The sequence below is a fragment of the Quercus lobata genome, chromosome 11 (genome assembly GCF_001633185.2).
Source record: "Quercus lobata isolate SW786 chromosome 11, ValleyOak3.0 Primary Assembly, whole genome shotgun sequence".
NCBI lineage: Eukaryota > Viridiplantae > Streptophyta > Magnoliopsida > Fagales > Fagaceae > Quercus > Quercus lobata.
The window spans coordinates 28377956-28395783 of NC_044914.1; the positions used below are offsets into that span (position 1 = coordinate 28377956).

A 17828-nucleotide genomic window follows, 5' to 3' on the forward strand; every position below is an offset into this window, starting at 1 on the left:
TTCTTCTCCACAGAAGTTGCTAGCGATTGCTGAATCGTAGAAGGTGCTGTCGATTCAAAAGACCAAGTGGAAAGAATATGCAACTCTGAAATCAATCCTGTCGAAGCTGAGAACCCAAATTCAACCGATTCTGGTAAATGATCTGTCAAATTAATTACCAAAGAAAGGTGCTGTTGAATAGTGGTGTTATCATGACTGAAACCAGTGAAGGTAACGCTTAAATTTTGCGTACTAGAATCGTAATTGATACTTGCACTATATGTTTTATTCTCCTTAATAGTACAATACCATGGTGTAGAGACCTGAGACGACATGTTGTTGATATTGATACCAACGTGTTCACTAACTGAATTCGGCAGATCAAATTCTACATTTTGAAATGTATCAAACTCCACTGCAACAAATTTATTTGCAGCCAGGAAAATGGGTTGTCCCATTTGATCGCGGCTCACAAGGCCGAGGCCGGCGCCATCTGTTGGTCTAGGAGCAGGGAAATTTGGGGTTGAGAGGAAGAACGTGATCCCATCTGAATATCTGTCTTTACCTTGAGAATTGATGATGAAGGAGAAGTTGGAAGTGAAGCTGGCCACTTTTTCTGATTTCTCGTCCCAAAGATGCATCTGCTTTGAATATGTGGCTCGACCCCAGTTGTCCACTTCATCTGGCGTGAGTTGGATCCCTGAACCTGATATCGTAGCGTTTCCTGTTCGGATTATAGTTTTGTTTTTGATTGTTTGACTGAAATCGGTGTAGTTGAAGAATATCTGAGTTGAACAAGGGTTTATGAGCAAGAGGAAAATGCTTATTAACAAGTAGATGATATGGAGATTCGGTGCCTGGAAAACCATGGCTAGAGAAAGTGGGTTTGGGGCTTATTAGAGGTTTGCCAATTGTTATCAAACATGATAGGGATTGGACGGCTACGACATCAACCTGATATACCATCCTTCTTCAAAATTATTGACTCAACTACAAGTCAATATATATATTATACTGCTTATTTTATTTCTATTTCTATTTATATAATTTTTTTTTTTTTTTTCCCACGTCTGATTTACAAATCTTCCTCCCTTTTCATAGAGGCGAGAGAGAGATAATATCATATGCGGTATGCCGTGCCGCTCTGTTACAGACAGTACCATGCACCCCAGGAAACATCCCCACATTACAACTATTAATGCATTGGTGCTGGACCACTGATTAGTGCTAGTTTCGTAATGGACCAGTTATTGGCAAGAGTTTCTCTAGAGTACATGCAAAGTGGTCCAAGGTCTTCAATTCTCCACTGCCGACTTCAAAGGATTGAGATCCACATATTATAATATTATTTGAACTCGAACATTTTTCTTTTTAATTTACTATCCTTTTCAGACGTTTGCTTTTCAAATATTGAATCCGACTAGTTACTATCTACTATTGTTCCTAGTTTTCAATTTTAAATATTTTGTCCCATTTTTTTTTTTACCAGGCATTTTTACAAGAGGAGCCGGGAGTGGGACATCCTGGCTCTTAACGTCCTCCGGAAAAAAAATGTTTCCACAGATTTTTTTTAAGAGGTTATCTTTCCAAGTGTTGTCCCACTTCCTTCGCAATAATGTTTTGATGGAAAAAGATGGCAACTGAGTGTGATCAATTATTAAAACATAGACTTGACCTTAATATATACAACAAAAATTGAAATCGATGAAGAGATATATAGAGGGACGTGCCCACTTTGGGTGTCCTATTTTTCTCTCAATTTCTAACAAAGACGGAATAAAAATAAGAATGAAAATGATGGGAGAGAGACATAAGTTTAAATGATGATAAACTTGTAATTTAAATGACACTATTAGATTCTATCAATGAGAATATTCTAAGTTCAAACATCCACTTCCACTTCTTGTTAGTAACAATGAAAATGCCGAAAGTTATAATTATTTTTTCCATTTTTTTTTTTTTACCATTATTAAAAGCAACAACCTATTAAAAATAATGAATAATTTAAGTGGTTCTATTGATAAGCTAGCCTTTATCGAAATCATAACAACTTATCAACTAAATAATTTATGAAAAACAAATTTGGTAAAATACTATATTGGTCCTTAAACTTTACTAAAAAATTGTTTTTTATTCATAAAATTTAAAAAGTTTGTGTTTCGGCCCTAAACTATTGAAAATTTCATTTTTTATTCCTGAACTATTTAAAATGTTTTACTTTCTATTCTAAACTTTACTGAAAGTTTGCTTTTCATCCCTAAATTATTAAAAATGTTTTAATTTTTCATCCTTATTTTTGTTCCTAAACAATTATATATATATATATATATATATATATGTAGGGATACGATTTGTAACGACCCAATACGATATTGGGTTTGCACGTAAATATGTTCAAATAATATGATTTGTAAAGCGTGGGTGTAAAGAACTAGGTTAACTTTTGTATGATAAAAAGATTCGTCCTCACGTATATTGAAGGCCCAGAGCTAGCACAACGATCGTTTTCTTTGGTAATCGATATAGTTCTTTTTCTCTTTTCGCTCTTCTTCTTTTGTTTCTGTTTTCTTTTTTTTTTTTTTTTTTTTTTTTTTTTTTTTTTTTTTCGTTCCCCTCTCCCCTTGCATGTTCTTCTTTCAGTTTATATACCACCCTTTGTGTTCTATCCTCACCATACACGTGTAGGTTGGGTTTGGAAGATTTCTTTCTGTCCCATCTAGCACCTCCTGAAACTTCCTATGGGTAGCTGTAAGGCTGCCTCCTTACTGTTCAGGTATCACATCCACATTAATGCGGTCAGAGAGTTGGTTGAGAGGTCATTAATACGGAGGCAGCTGTAATTATAGATATTTGTTCGTCTTTTCCCTTTTACCCTTGGTCCGTTATCCTATCTTTAGTGGTGACATAATTCTGAGGTCCGGTTGCAATAAGACCGCGTCTTGATCGTCCTCGGACACATACTGCCGAGGAGTATGGCGTCCTCGGACAAATACAGAACTCTACCCTCGTGATATTGACTACCGTCCCCCTCGGTAATTGCCTTATGACCTGACTTGTCCTCCTTGGGCGGATATGCATCCTCGGATGGGCCACAGGCCCAACGATCCTGACCTTAATAGGCCTATTGATCGAATGGCCCCCACAATATATATACATAAAAATAAAATAAAATAAAATAAAACCTCCAAAGTTTAAAGATGAAAACATAAAAACTTTTTAAAGTTTAGGAAAAAAAAAACTTTTGATAAAACTTAGGAGCCAAAATAGTATTTTACTCAAAAGAATTTATCACGTATCGATGATAACATAATTAATGTTGTGGCAATTGGCAAATTAATGGTAATAGCCAAATAAAGTAAGCATTTTGGATTGCAAAAGAACAATTTATGCATATCAGGAATTTAGGTCTCAAATTTTTTTTTTTTTTTTGTGCAAAAATTAATGAATGTGGAAGTTTCACTTTTTCTCTCTCCAAACACCCCAAAAAAAAAAAGTCAATTTTGTTTTTCCTAAAGGGAATACGTATTTTGATTTATCTATTTTTTACTCTCTCTAAAATTAATTTTAAGGTAAATTGCAAATTACACCCTTAAAGTCTGGGGTGATTAAATTTTATATCCTGAAGTTTCAAAATTTAGATTTCGCCCCTTAACGTTTGAGGGTGTTTGGATTTTACACCCTCACGTTTCAGAATTTGAATTTTAGCTCCTATATTTTAGGGATGTTTGGATTTTACCTCCTAAAGTTTGAAGATATTTAGATTTTACACCCTAAAGTTTATAATTTTGGGGTGTAAAATCCAAACACTCATAAACTTTAGGGGATAAAATCCAAATTCTGAAACGTGAGTGTGAAATCCAAATAGCCCAAACTTTAGGGGGCCGATAAAATTCAAATTCTGAAATTTTAAGGTGTAAAGTCTAATTACCCCCAAACTTTAGGGGTGCAATTTGTCAACCAACTGACACGATGTTTGTAGTTTGAAGTTTGAACTATCTACAAATTAGAAGAGAAGTCAATCTGCATAACTGCATTAGGAAGTAAGAGCATCATCATACGTCATATATAACAATACCAATAAAAGATTGTTATTTAAAATAATTTCAAGTTCAAATATGTGTACGATTGTGTGAGATTTATTAAAACTAGACTTGATTTTAATTTGTCAAAAGAATTTCTAAAGGCAAGAATTAAGTATATAATCTCTCTATCCCCAAAAAACTATGAACTATCCCCAATCTTTCAACTTATAGTTTCCACTCCATGATGATTGCTTTGATTACAAGACTAAGATATCAATTAGTATTTGTTATGTTGGATTATTGAATTAACCCTGGTTAACTAATTCAATTACCCAAGTTAATTAATTAGGTCAAATTATATGCAAATCGTGGAGGCATGAACAAATCACCAAATAAACTATGTGTAGTGGAAATTAAATTGACACGATGATTTGTTGATGAATGGAGAAAAATTCTTGCAAGGCAAAAACCCCGCCGGGTGAACTTCAGGTCACCACTCCTAAGAATCCACTAATCAAAAATCAAGCGGTTACAAGTATAATGAATCTTATCACTACATTGAACAATCCCAAACTACCAATCTATAGTTGAACGTTTACTCCAATCTCCAATTAGACTTGATCTTGTAGAGACTTCTTCCATCGTATGGATCCTAGTACGCAATTAACTCCCATAAACTGATTGATTGTAGTTGGTTGCAAAGTTCTTCACTTCAAAGCACATTGAAGATCTAGAAGCACTTGGATACAAAACCTTACGGTGCACAAAACATGGTAGCTTCTCATAGAGTGTATGAGTTCTTTAATTAAGTCTCTGTGTTTTTAATGACTTTGAAATAAAGTTTTATACGGTTTAGAGGTTTAGTGAATGAAATCCTAGCAATTCAAGTCATCATGAGCCAAAATTCAGATCTGAGAATTTTGAAATCGTAGATCTCGATAGACCGAGCTTTAGACTGAGCTTGTTTCAAGCTTGTGTGGAGAATTCTTCATTAAGTCTTGATAGATGCTAGTATTGAGCTTGTGTCGAGACTAGTGTCGAGCTTCACTGAATCAACTTTTCTTCACTTGTTTCTTGGTTCAATCTTCATGTATTTAATGATACCACTTGTTTTGTTTGAGCAACATATTTCTTGATACATTAAACTCATCTTAGAACTACTCAATTACAAGTAAAGTGCATTTTATCAAAGGATATACCAATACATATAAAATATGACCTTAACATGGTACATATAGGCCGGGTTTGAATCTCAAACCTCTTATTTGACTCTAATAAATTTTATCAGTTAAGTTAACTGAAACCTACGATCTAACTTACTTAAAGGCATAAGATAAAAGCAATTAATTTTGAAAACATCAAAGCCAAAATTAAAGATAAAATAATAATAAAAACATATCCAAACATCCAAATTCCCAAATTACTAACGTTACCATCACATAATAGGAAACTAAGTCATTGAAGTTATACAAAGCTTCTTTGGGGAAGGTAGGAAGTTAAACAAGATAAACAAATATGTTATGTTTTTTAGTGTCGATTAGTTCATTCCATCTCTTTATATATATATATATATATATATATTTCATATTTATTGGTTGTGTAATTTATTCATTTCGAACATGAGTTAAGTACAAGTCAGGATTTACTCAAAAGAGAACAAACTTTTTATGTACTCAAGATGAAGAGTTGATGCTCTTTTTAATATATGTTTTGCATAGGAATGATTTTCTGAGTGAAACTTATTTTATTGAAAAGTAGATATCAAAATTCAGATACTTCAAAATAGACACCAATATGATCCAATATAGATTTGAAATGAGTGAGTTATAGTTAGTTAGAGTTGATACAAGAATGATGAATCTAAGACGTGCTAAATTTCAATAGCTCTTTGCTTGACTCTCAATCAACCATGAATTGGGGACCCTTTTTGCCTTTTGAAAAGTCTATTTTCTAATAGGTAAGTTGGGAAGCTCCCTAGATTCCATGGTGTCCTAACTAGGGGTGTAATCGGTGCGGTTCAATTGGTTTGAAGTGCAATTTTTCCACTGAACCAAAATTTTCGGTTTTACCAAATTTGGTACTGACATTGAACTGTAAGGGAGGAACACCAACACCAAATTGATTGGATTTCAATCGGTTTGGTTTGGCCAGCTTTCGGTTGCTTCCAATTTCTTAGAAACCAAATAGATCAAAGAAAAAAAAAACCTACTTCCCTTTTCTTTCCCACATTTTCTCAGCACCCAAACACCAAGCACCAAGCAAAAAAAAAACTCAAAATCATGTATATATTCAAAGAACATACCAAAATAAGAATATATATATATATATATATATATATATATATATTTCCCTTTGCTTTCCCATGTTTTCTCACCACCCAAACACCAAGCACCAAGCAAAGTAGCAAACACAAAAAAATAAAATAAAAAAGAGAATGACAAAGAAGCGTACTGAGAGAGAGAGAGAGAGAGAGAGAGAGAGAGAGAGAGAGAGAAAGGCATGATAGAAAGATAGAAATGGGGAGAAAGAGAACGACTAGAGAGGGAAAGTGAAGAACGACTGCTGCTGAAGTGAGAGAGAAATGCTAAAAAATAGGGTTAGTAGGGTTATAAAACAAACCCAAAAGACGTAGTTTTGGTAATAAGGAGAGAAAAAAATAAAAAAGAAAGCTTTTATTATAGGTCAAACTTGGGTTTACTGGTGAGAATACGCAGGTCCCTGCCATTAAGATACCGGGAACTCTCTTGATATAATTTGTACAAATTAATATTTAATATATTTTGCTTTGGTTTTGGTTAAGTCAGTATATTGTGTGGGACACTGAAACCGAAATCGAGATTTTTGGTTTTTATAAAATGAAAACCAAAATCAAACTGCACCAAAACCAAACTTAAATTTTGGCAATGGTTCAGCCAGTTTTGGCTAGCTTTTTTGGTTTCTCGATTTTTAGCACACCCCTATTTCTAATTAACTAACGATGCCAAAACAAAGTGGAATCTAGCCCCCAGCATGAAAGTAGCAGAGAGCTTCTCAACAAGAATAGCAACAACTGAAAATGTTGACATGCTTGAACTTACCACTTGAAGTTTTCGAAACTAGAATAAATGCTAGTACTATTCTCTATTTTATTCTAAGAGTCCTACAAATTCTTTCCATTCTAGAAAGGCTTATAAACAACATTTGTTAGCAAGAATAAAATGTTTGAATGTCCACCACCATTATTATGGTGTGATCGTTCCAAGGTTTCATCATTTTATCATTCTTGTAATCTCTCTATTTTATTAGTACGAGAATTTTCCTCAACGTTATCTTTGAAAGTCCTATCACCATGTCATTTTTTAATTCATTATTCATTTTTTTTTTGTAATCCAACTATAATTTATAATACTCTACAATAGGGATGGCAATTTTTACCCAAACCATGGGTACTCAGTTCGGCCTGACCTACGGGTACCTGGTCCGGCTCGACCCTAATGGGCCGGGTTTTACTCGGTTCGATTAGGAATAGGGTCGGGTATGGTTTTTTTTTTAAGAAAAAAACTCAAAACGGATCCGGGTCGGGTCCGGGTTTTATCAAAAAAATAAAAAACCCAACTCAGTACCCGGCTCGGATAAAACCCGGTTACCCTGAAATTACAAAAATACCCCCTATATTTTTATATATATAGCTATAATCTAACCCTAAATCCCTCATTTCTTCAGTAGCAACTCACGCCTCCCTTAGTCCTCACCCTCACTCCGACACACCCTTAGCTTAGTCTCTCATTTCAGCTCACACAGTCAGCCTCCTCACCCTCACTGCCTCGCAAAAGCACACAGCCTCACATCCCTCACTCACTCTCAGTCATTGCCTCACGCACATGGCCTCACTCACTCTCAGTCACTGCCTCATGCACACGCCCTCACTCACGCAGTCACACCATGCCTCGCCTCCTCACCTTCATGACCTCACAAAAGCACACAGCCATTTGCTGCAACCATGCTCTTCCTCAGGACCTCAGGTACACCTTAAGCTTTTTCTATAACTAATTAACAACGAAAAACCCAGAGAGAGAGAGGGAAAAAAAAAAAAAAACCATCATCAAGTTTTACACCAAAATTAGTGTAAAATGGCTTAGGCAGCGAAGCTCGACCTCCGAATGCAAAAGGAACTCAAGCTCCTCCTCACCAACCCACCTCCGGCACATCGTTCCCTCTTCTTCTCCCTCCTTGTTTGCCATCGACGCTCGTATACTATTTTCCATTTCTTAAATCTTTAATTTTTTTTCTTACTTTCTCTATTTTGGGTTTAATTTTGTGGTGGTGGATTGGTGTTTCTAGAGATTGAAGGTCCTGAAGGGATTGTATACACTAAAGGGATGTTTCACATTAAGATTCAAATACCAGAAAGGTTTTGTCAAATTATACTTAAAACATGGTTTCTAATTGCTTTGTTTAATTGGGTATTTTTTTAGTGACAATTGTGGATTCTGTGGGCTATAGTGACCACTGTCTGATTTGTAAAGTGTTGACTAATGATCTCATTCTGTTGAGTTTGTTCCCCTGATTCAAGTCTCAAAGCATATATGTGAATTTTTTATTATATATCTTATATTATCTCACTCTTTGATGATAAAGAGGCAAAATGTATGATCTATCCAATTTTTTGTTTTCAAATTTTGGATTTTTTTTTCAGTGTTTCATTAAAATTTTTTTGGAGGTTTTGATTGTGTGGTGGTTCATTGAATTTGTTGTGATGATAATAATGTTTATTTGGGTTTTGGGTGGGTGAGGGTTTGGTTTATGGGTTAAGGTGTTTGTGGTGTTATTGGGTTTGTTTTGGTAATTAGGATTGGATTTGATGATAAGTAATACACTGGGGATGTTGAAATCAGTGAAACTAAGTGTGAAATATGGCAGTGAATTTTTGTACACATATCTTTTACCTGATTCAAGTCTCAAAGCATTTGGGCTAGTATAAATGAGAGCTTGTACATTCTATTCCCCTATTCTTTCCCTTCATATTTGCATAGTTTGTTTAATGGAAGAAATTGTTTATTGTTTTTTGTGTTTGTTGGGAATGCAGAGCCTAAAATGGAGAAGGAAGACACAAACAAATCTGGTTCTTCCTCACCAAGCGGCTCTCCCTTGAGAACCGGATGTTGTCCCTTGCCAGCTATACGGTCTCCTTTGCCATTTTCATGATCACCCTCGCCATTGTCGCCTAGCAGCTCACCCTCAGGATCACCATCACATTTATGCCCATTAAACAACGAGTAAGTGTTTGGAATTTGTAGTTAATCATGTTTAATTATGAATGGGTTGATAGAATTTGTGAATCTGTGTAATTATGAATTTGTGACTATTAATCAACGAGTATGTGTAATAATAAATTTGTGAATATTTTTTGTGATTCTAACTCCCAAAATTTTGAACCAATTAGGAGTTCGAAATCCCTGACTTAAAGGTGGAGGAACAAGAAGGGAGTCAAAGGATAGAGGAAGCGGGAGAGGGAGAGTAAGAGCCTACAAATGAGGACTTGGAGTTGGATACATGTAGAAAAAGAAAGACTACCTCAGATGTTTGGGATCATTTTACAAGGAAGAAAGTTGATGGAAAATTTAAAACCCAATGCCATCATTGTAGCAAACTTTACTTGGGTGATTCTAACATGGGTACAACCCATTTGCGTAATCATTTAGCTAGATGTCCACGGTTGAAATTTAAAGATATAAGGGATATGTGACAAAAAATCTTAATTAAAAAACAAAATAAGGTGGATGGAACTATGAGTTTAAATGCTTACCAATTTGATCAAGTCAAAGTTAGGAATAATCTTACTCGTATGACCATCCTATATGAATACCCCCTTTCAATAGTTGACCACATTGGGTTTAGAGAATTTGTGGCTTCTCTTCGACCTTTGTTTAAACATGTCTCAAGAAATACTTTGAAGAGTGATATTCTTAAAATCTATGATAATGAGAGGGAGAAAGCTTTGAAGATGACAGACAAGAATGGAAGTAGGATGGCAATTACAACTGATATGTGGACTTCAAGTAACAAAAAGAGAGGATTTATGGTCATTACTGCTCATTTTATTGATCATACTTGGACGTTGCAAAGCAAGGTTTTAAGGTAATTTTTTTATCTATAAATTGAATGTTAAAGACTTTATATTTAGAATGTTTATTGAGTTATGTTAAATTGAATTTTTAGATTTTATGTTAAATTGAATTTTTATTGAGTTATATTATAATTATTCATATTATTTTTCTAGGTTTGTTTATGTTCCTTCCCCACACACGAAATATGTCCTTGTTGATGTCCTTCTAGATTGTTTTTTAGAGTGGAACATTGATAGGAAGTTGTCCACAATGACTGTTGATAATTGTAGTACTAATGATGTCATGATAAGACTTCTCTTGAATAAGCTTGATACTAGTTCTCTTATGTTAGGTGAGTCTATGTTGCACATGAGGTGTGCTGCACATATTTTGAATTTGATTATTCAAGATGTGTGAGGGATTTCACAATTTGCTCCAATACCAATAGGCTTGATCTGTGATCAAATGCTATAAAAGATTTGTGCCCCCTCATCCTTTACCAATTGGTCGTTGGAGTTGGATGGATCGATAAGGCACATGGTTCGACAAGATGGATTGTCTCTTATTGGTGATGGTATTGAAATGATTCGTGATAGTATGATTTATTGGACTGGATCACCAAAAAAGGAGGCAAAAATTTGAAGAAAACGCACATCAATTACGTGTTCAATGCACCATAGAGTTAGTCTTAGATTGTAAAACTCGTTGGAATTCAACTTACTTAATGCTTTCTACTGCATTGATTTATAAAGATGTTTTCCTATGTTTGGCTAAACGTGAAACATCTTATACTTGTTTGCCATATGATTATGATTGAGAGTTAGCCAAAGATATTTGTGGGAGGTTGGAGTTGTTTCATAGTGTGACTGAGTTTTTTTCTGGTCGTAAGTACCCCACAACTAATATGTATTTTACTTTGGTGTGTGAGTTGAAAATTGCATTGAATGAATGCAGTTTGTCTTCAAATGAGATGATAAGTACGATGGCAGAAAGTATGCTTGCTAAATTTAATTTTTATTGGGCTAATGTTAGTGTTGTTATGGTTGTTGCTGCTATCTTAGATCCAAGATATAAGATGAAGTTATTGGAGTTTTATTATCCTAACATTTATGGTGATAATTCTAATTTGGAGATTGAAAAAATTAAGAATTTTTGTTATAATTTGCTTGATGAGTATGGAGATATAGATGAGTCCCCTGTAGATAATGAAATAAATTCTCATATTCCTGCAAGTACTTCAAGCCCTGTGGCACAAATGAAGTTCAAGTTGAGTGGGGCAATGTCATCTTTTGATTTGTTTGTGAAGAATAGTTCAAGTAGTTCTAAGAAACATGGGAATGCTAGAATGGAATTTGATCATTTCATTGATGAGGGAGTGTTGAAGAGGAGTGAAGATTTTGATATTTTGGGATGGTGGAAAAGTAATGGTCTCAAGTATCCTACTTCACAAAGGATTGCAAGAGATATTTTAGCCATTCCTGTCACAACTGCTGCTTTAGAATCTGTCTTTAGTACTAGTGGGAGACTTTTAAGTCCACACCGTAATAGGCTACATCCCAAGACTATAAAGGCAATGATGTGTGCTCAGAACTGGTTATGGAGTGAAATCAACGGTTAGCAATTGTCTAATTTCTATTTATAAAATCAAATTGTATTTTTATATTTGCTAGTTACAATTTGATGAAGTTTATTCCATTTTTAAATTCATTGTTGTTGTAGGTTCTTCAACTATGTCTGGAGATTGTGCACTTCAAACAATTCTTGATGATGAGGAGCCTAATAAAGAGGATGAGAGTTGTGTCATAGTTGTGGACTTGTTGGATTAATTTGTTGGTTTGTAATTATTCTAATTTCTAAACTTGTGGGATTTATTTTGTAACTTTTTAATTTCTTGGACTTGTGATACTTATTTCTTGGACTTATTGGATTTATTTTATTTTTATGTTTAGGTGGTGATTTTAGCTATGATTTTGATGATAAATGATTAAATGGTTATCTTAGCTAGGTGATATATTGATTTAAAATCTTGTTATGATTTATTCATTTATATACGTTGATTTATTGATTTATGATTAACCTATGATTTGGAATTTTGGATTGATTGGGCTGCCATATAACAGGGCCTAAATGCCAAAATAATGCCAAATTTTGGCATTTGGGCCACGTTTTACCATTCTAGGCTTCAATTCCTTTTTTTTTGGTCGGGCCACTATTTGGGCCGCCGCTTGGGCCCAAACTAAACGGGGCCCGCGGGGCCTGGTGGGGTGGGTTTCGGCCTCGGAAAAAAAATCCGATTAATAATCAGATAGGGTCTGGATCGCGGGTCCAGACCTGTGGGTCGGTTCCAGGTATGCAAAAACCCGGCCCAAACCCAACCCGTTGCCATTCCTAATATATATCTGATTCTTTGTTGGCCCCACCTAAGATAACACATTCAGGGGCCATATAGCCCATGGTCCCCACCAAAGCCGTGGTTTGCAATCTTTTGTCATGGTCCACAAGTCTAGCTAGGCCAAATCTCCAATCTTTGCATTGAAATTTGAATCCAACATGACATTGCTTGACTTTGTGTCCCTATGTAATACACATTGTTCCCATTCTTCATGCAAGTATAGCAGTGCTGATGCTAGGCCTCGAGCAATATTGTATCTCACCACCCATGTTAACAAACTCTTGCCTCTGAAAAGATGCAAATCTAAGCTGCCATTTGACATAAACTCATAAATTAGAAGAAGATCATTTTTCTCGTGGCACCAACCAATTAATTGCACCAAATTTCTATGCTTGAGTTGACCAGTAATCCTCACCTCAGATATATACTCCTTTATCCCTTGTGCAGATCCCCTTGAAACTCTCTTAATAGCAACATAGGTATTTATGACTCTTAAATATACTTTATAAACCCCATCAAACCCTCCTTGTCCAAGCTTATTTTCCTCTGCAAAGTTGCTCGTTGCAGAAACTAATTCTTTGTAAGAAAACTTCTTAGGTCTAGTACTTCGTTCGAATTCATCATCCATTGAAAGATCAAAGCCAAGCCCCTCTTCTTTTTCTCCTTCCCTTGACGACACTTTTTCCTATACGCAAAGAAAACCAACACCAAACCAATAATTAAAATGCATGCACCTAAACTCAGGCCCACCACCAATTTTGTCTTTGGCTCATCTTTATTCTTCTCCACAGAAGGTGCTGGCGATTGCTGAATCGTAGAAGGTGATGTCGATTCGGAAGACCAAGTGGAAAGAATATGCAACTCAGAAATCAATCCTGTCGAAGCTGAGAACCCAAATTCGACCGATTCTGGTAAATGATCTATCAAATTAATAACAAAAGAAAGGTGCTGTTGAATGGTGGTGTTATCATAATTGAAACCAGTGAAGGTAACGCTTAAATTTTGCGTACTAGAATAATTGATACTTGCACTATATGTTCTATTCTCCTTAATGGTACAATACCATGGGGTAGAGATCTGAGACTCCATGTTGTTGATATTGATACCAACGTGTTCACGAACTGAATTCAGTGGATCAAATTCTTCATTTTGAAATGTATCAAACTCCACTGCAACAAATTTATTTGCAGCCAGGAAAATGGGTTGTTCCATTTGATTGCGGCTCACAAGGCCGAGGCCGGCGCCATCTGTTGGTCTAGGAGCAGGGAAATCTGGGGTTGAGAGGAAGAACGCGATCCCATCTGAATATCTGTCTTTACCTTGAGAATTGATGATGAAGGAGAAGTTGGAAGTGAAGTTGGCCACTTTTTCTGATTTCTCCTCCCAAAGATGCATCTGCTCTGAATATGTGGCTCGACCCCAGTTGTCCACTTCATCTGGCGTGAGTTGGATCACTGAACCTGATATCGTAGCGTTTCCTGTTCGGATTATAGGTTTGTTGTTGATTGTTTGACTGAAATCGGTGTAGTTGAAGAATATCTGAGTTGCACAAGGGTTTATGAGCAAGAGGAAAATGCTTATTAACAAGCAGATGATACGGAGCTTCGGTGCCTGGAAAACCATGCTAGAGAAAGTGGGTTTGGGGTTTAGAGGTTTGCCAATTGTTATCAAATATGATAGGGACTGGATGGCTACGACATCAACCTGAGATACCATCCAACTTCAAAATTGACTCAACTACAAGTCAATATATATGGCCAAAATGGGAAAATGCCCATTTCACACAAAAAAAATCTAGCATTTTGTCCCATTTCTTAAACTAATTAAGGAAATGTCTCTCTTTCGTAACTCAACAATATGAGGGTCAAGTTTTTATGAAAAACTCAATATCCCTATGATTGAGTTAGTCTAACCATTATGTCACATTGGCGCAACAGACGTGGCTTTTTCCCAATTAAAAAAATGGTTGTGTAGGTATTCATAACTTGGTAAGTATAAAATCAAGTTTTCTTTAGCGATTTGAATCCCTAAGACCTTAACGTCTCACAATGCCAATTCACTCACTCTCTCCCTATACACTCCCTCCCCCACTCTCCATCAGTCTCACTCTCCATTAGTCGTCGTTGCTTTCCATCGTCGTTGCTTACAAGTACATTGTCCTCCTTTGATATCTTTTGTGATTTTGGTTAATATCAGGTTGTGTTTTGTGTGGGATTTTGATTATTTTGTTGAAACTTACTTAAAAGTAGTAAATTTACTAATCAAGATAAGAATTTTGTTGTCTTTTATATGTTGCAATAATGATGATCTAAAGTATTTCTTGCTATATGGTTATGTCTATGTTATTTTCTCATTAATGAGAATTTTGTTTTCTTTTACATGCTGCAATGATTATTTTCTCATTAATGAGTTTAAATGTGCTTGGGGTTTTGATGGGGGGTTTTAGCAAATCAATTGGTGGTGTTTCAGTGATGTCTCTAGGGGCAAAATGCTAGGTTTTTTGTGTGGAAGGGGCATTTGCCCATTTTCGCCTAATGAATAATAATAACAATAATATGCCCAACATGTGGTTGTGGATTTTGTATGGCTTGAGGAGGAACCTACTTTAATAAGAAAGGCAATATTTAAAGATAGGTCTAGTTACAACAATTAAGTTTCATTGTGGCTGTATCAATTGTTTAAGGCAATATCACTACCCTTTTATATCATCACTATAAGTAAAATATTGTATACCCTTGTTACGAAATCCAGTTAGGTTACATACTTCTCTAATGAAAAGCAGAAACAGTAGTAGTCCAAATCCACTTTTTTTTAAAAAAATTTCCAAAGAGATATTTACAACATTCTGCTATTCCCGCAGCTCGAACTTTGTCCTCTAGACTCTCAAGCACTTTGTATAGAGAAAGATGTTAAGTCAGCTACAAAGTTCTTGGTAACTTTTCAATTACTAAGGTTCTAATTTATCGTTGGCACATATATAGGTAGCCGAGCTAATGACAAATTTATTTGTAGTTTAAATTATCACTTTGGATCATTAGCCTCTGGCGTAGGAAGCATGCACTAGTTTTTTAAGCTCCTAATCCATGAAAGGAAGACATCTTTTCCATTGTTAATTTTAAAAAATTCCTTGTCAGATAAAACACCAAATATGAATTTTATAATGTTCAAAGTTTGTAAGATGAATTAGAAGGTGGTGGGGGACCCTTTTAATGGAATCGGCAACAAAGAAGTCATTTGATGCTCCAAATCATAGATTCACTTGTATGGTTTGTAAAAGAACAAACTCATCAAGTAGACCACCATATCTCATATAAGAAACCCACCATTATTTAGGCTCAATATGCGTGTGTGTGATGTCAATGGAATCCACAAAGGATGAAAGAGAAATTAAAAATAAAGCAAAGGGTGTCCAAAATGGACGGTTTCTTGTAAAGACATTAAAGTGGAGCTTTAGAATCAATCAATGAGGTCTTAAGTAGCCACACAAACAAATGTATAGTAGGTATAGATTAATAATTAGAGCTATGAGGTTCTTGGTTTTGGGATTATGTGAGATTGTTGCTATTAAGCTTTTAGGGTTCTCTTATTGTGTTATTCCATATATGTGGATGTTGGGGGCATGGTTCAATTCCCGAATATCCTCTCAACTTTCCTTCTCTTCCCTCTTATCCTTTCAGTCTTAAAATTATTTGGTCCTACTGAAATGAAATGATCAATATTTTCTAACCAGAAAAGAAAAAAGAAAAAAAAAAACTTTTTTTAGATAGAATAATATTTTAAATTTATTGTGTTCATTCCATAATAGTTATCATTAAGTTAGGGCACTAATTGATTTTTAGTATAGGTAAGAATTGACTCTCAAATTTCTTATATTATTTGGTCCTACTTCACTAAAATGCTCAATCTTTTCTAACGTAAAAAATTAAATTATTTGGTCCTACTTCACTGTAATGTTCAACCTTTTCTAACCAAAAAAGTTGGTGCTACATTCACTCTGAACAGTGAGGTGTGTGTAGATGGGCAGGGAAAAGAAACAAACTTCAAAGAGAAAAAGATATGCTATAAGTAAAAGATTGTTTTAGCCTTTTTTATTTCATATCCCTACAAAGTAGCCCACAATTTATCATCTTTTGGCATGAAGTGTAATGACTTTTTATAGTTTGGGTTAAAGATTATTTAGAGTGGTTGCCTGGTTGGACTTGTACTTAATTCTTGAGGAGGATAGTGTTGATTGTGTGATACATTTTTCAATATTAATGAAAATTTATTGTTTGAAGAAAAAAAAAAAAAAAAAACTCTACAAGGAACTAAATAGAAAATAAAGGATAATTTCCATTTTACAATATATGTTAATCACCGAGTTGAGAATTACACCAAACTTAGGGCTAGATTCACTATAAATTAAAGCATAATAATAGTTCTTTGTCAATATCACTTATTTCTACAAAAAGGATTACATATTAATCCCTCAAAAAAGCATATTATAGGTTTTTTTTTTTTTTTTTTTTGAAACCAAACACATCATTCATTCATTAACATGTAATAAATCTTGATACAAAGCATCCACAGGCACAGCAGGTGGTGGAGAGTCTTCCATCCAATACAATTCATCCCTAATAGTCCTAGCATGTCTAGCTAAAGAGTGTGCAACCATATTACCACCCCTTTTAATGCAGCTGATTGACGCATATTGCAGCCCACAAACAAGGTGTTGGATGTTTTCAAAGATGTGTCCCAGCAAGGAGTTTTTCTCTGCAGAGCATGATATTGCATTCATGACCAAAAAAAGCATATTATAGGTTGTTAAGCATATAGTTTATACAAGAATTGCCAAAAAACACTAACTAAATATGTTATATGGGCGAGTGTGATGCAGCTAATGTTCTCTTTCAATGAAATGTCCTGGTTCTTGTGTGAGCAAACTAATGGAATGTTGATGTAGCAAAAAGTGTGTATATAACTATCTTCCAAATCTCTAGGCACTTGAGATTGTGCTCAAGTAAAGAACCCCTAACTATTCTCAAGTCTCACCTAGACCACCATCTCTGAAAGGCCTACCACTATTGGAGCAAGGGATAGGCTTGAATGTCAATTTGTCAACATAAATATATGGGGTCTACCAAAGAAAGAAACCGACATAAACAAAGCAAATAGTTAAATGCTAGTATGGTAGGGGACTAGCTTGAAACAATGAACAAGGCATTGGTTTCAAGTGGGGTCTTAGGCTTTTAGGCTTTAGAAATCTAGCTTGGCAATAAGTGTGGTTATAGTTGGATCAAAATTAGTGGGGTTACAATACAAGCCAATCCCCCCAATTCACTTTACTTGCAGTCCTTGTCTTTCTCTTTT

At 35.1% G+C, this 17828-nt stretch overlaps 2 pseudogenes across 1 annotated transcript; both read right to left on the reverse strand.

The window, feature by feature from the left end:
- Window positions 1-937, reverse strand: part of LOC115966665 — a 34306-nt pseudogene extending 33369 nt beyond the window's left edge.
- An 11538-nt stretch (window positions 938-12475) lies between these two features.
- On the reverse strand, window positions 12476-14191 carry LOC115966226 (annotated as a pseudogene). Its single transcript, XR_004086366.1, has one exon. The product of XR_004086366.1 is annotated as an L-type lectin-domain containing receptor kinase IX.1-like (transcript).
- Between the last annotated feature and the right edge of the window lie 3637 nt (window positions 14192-17828).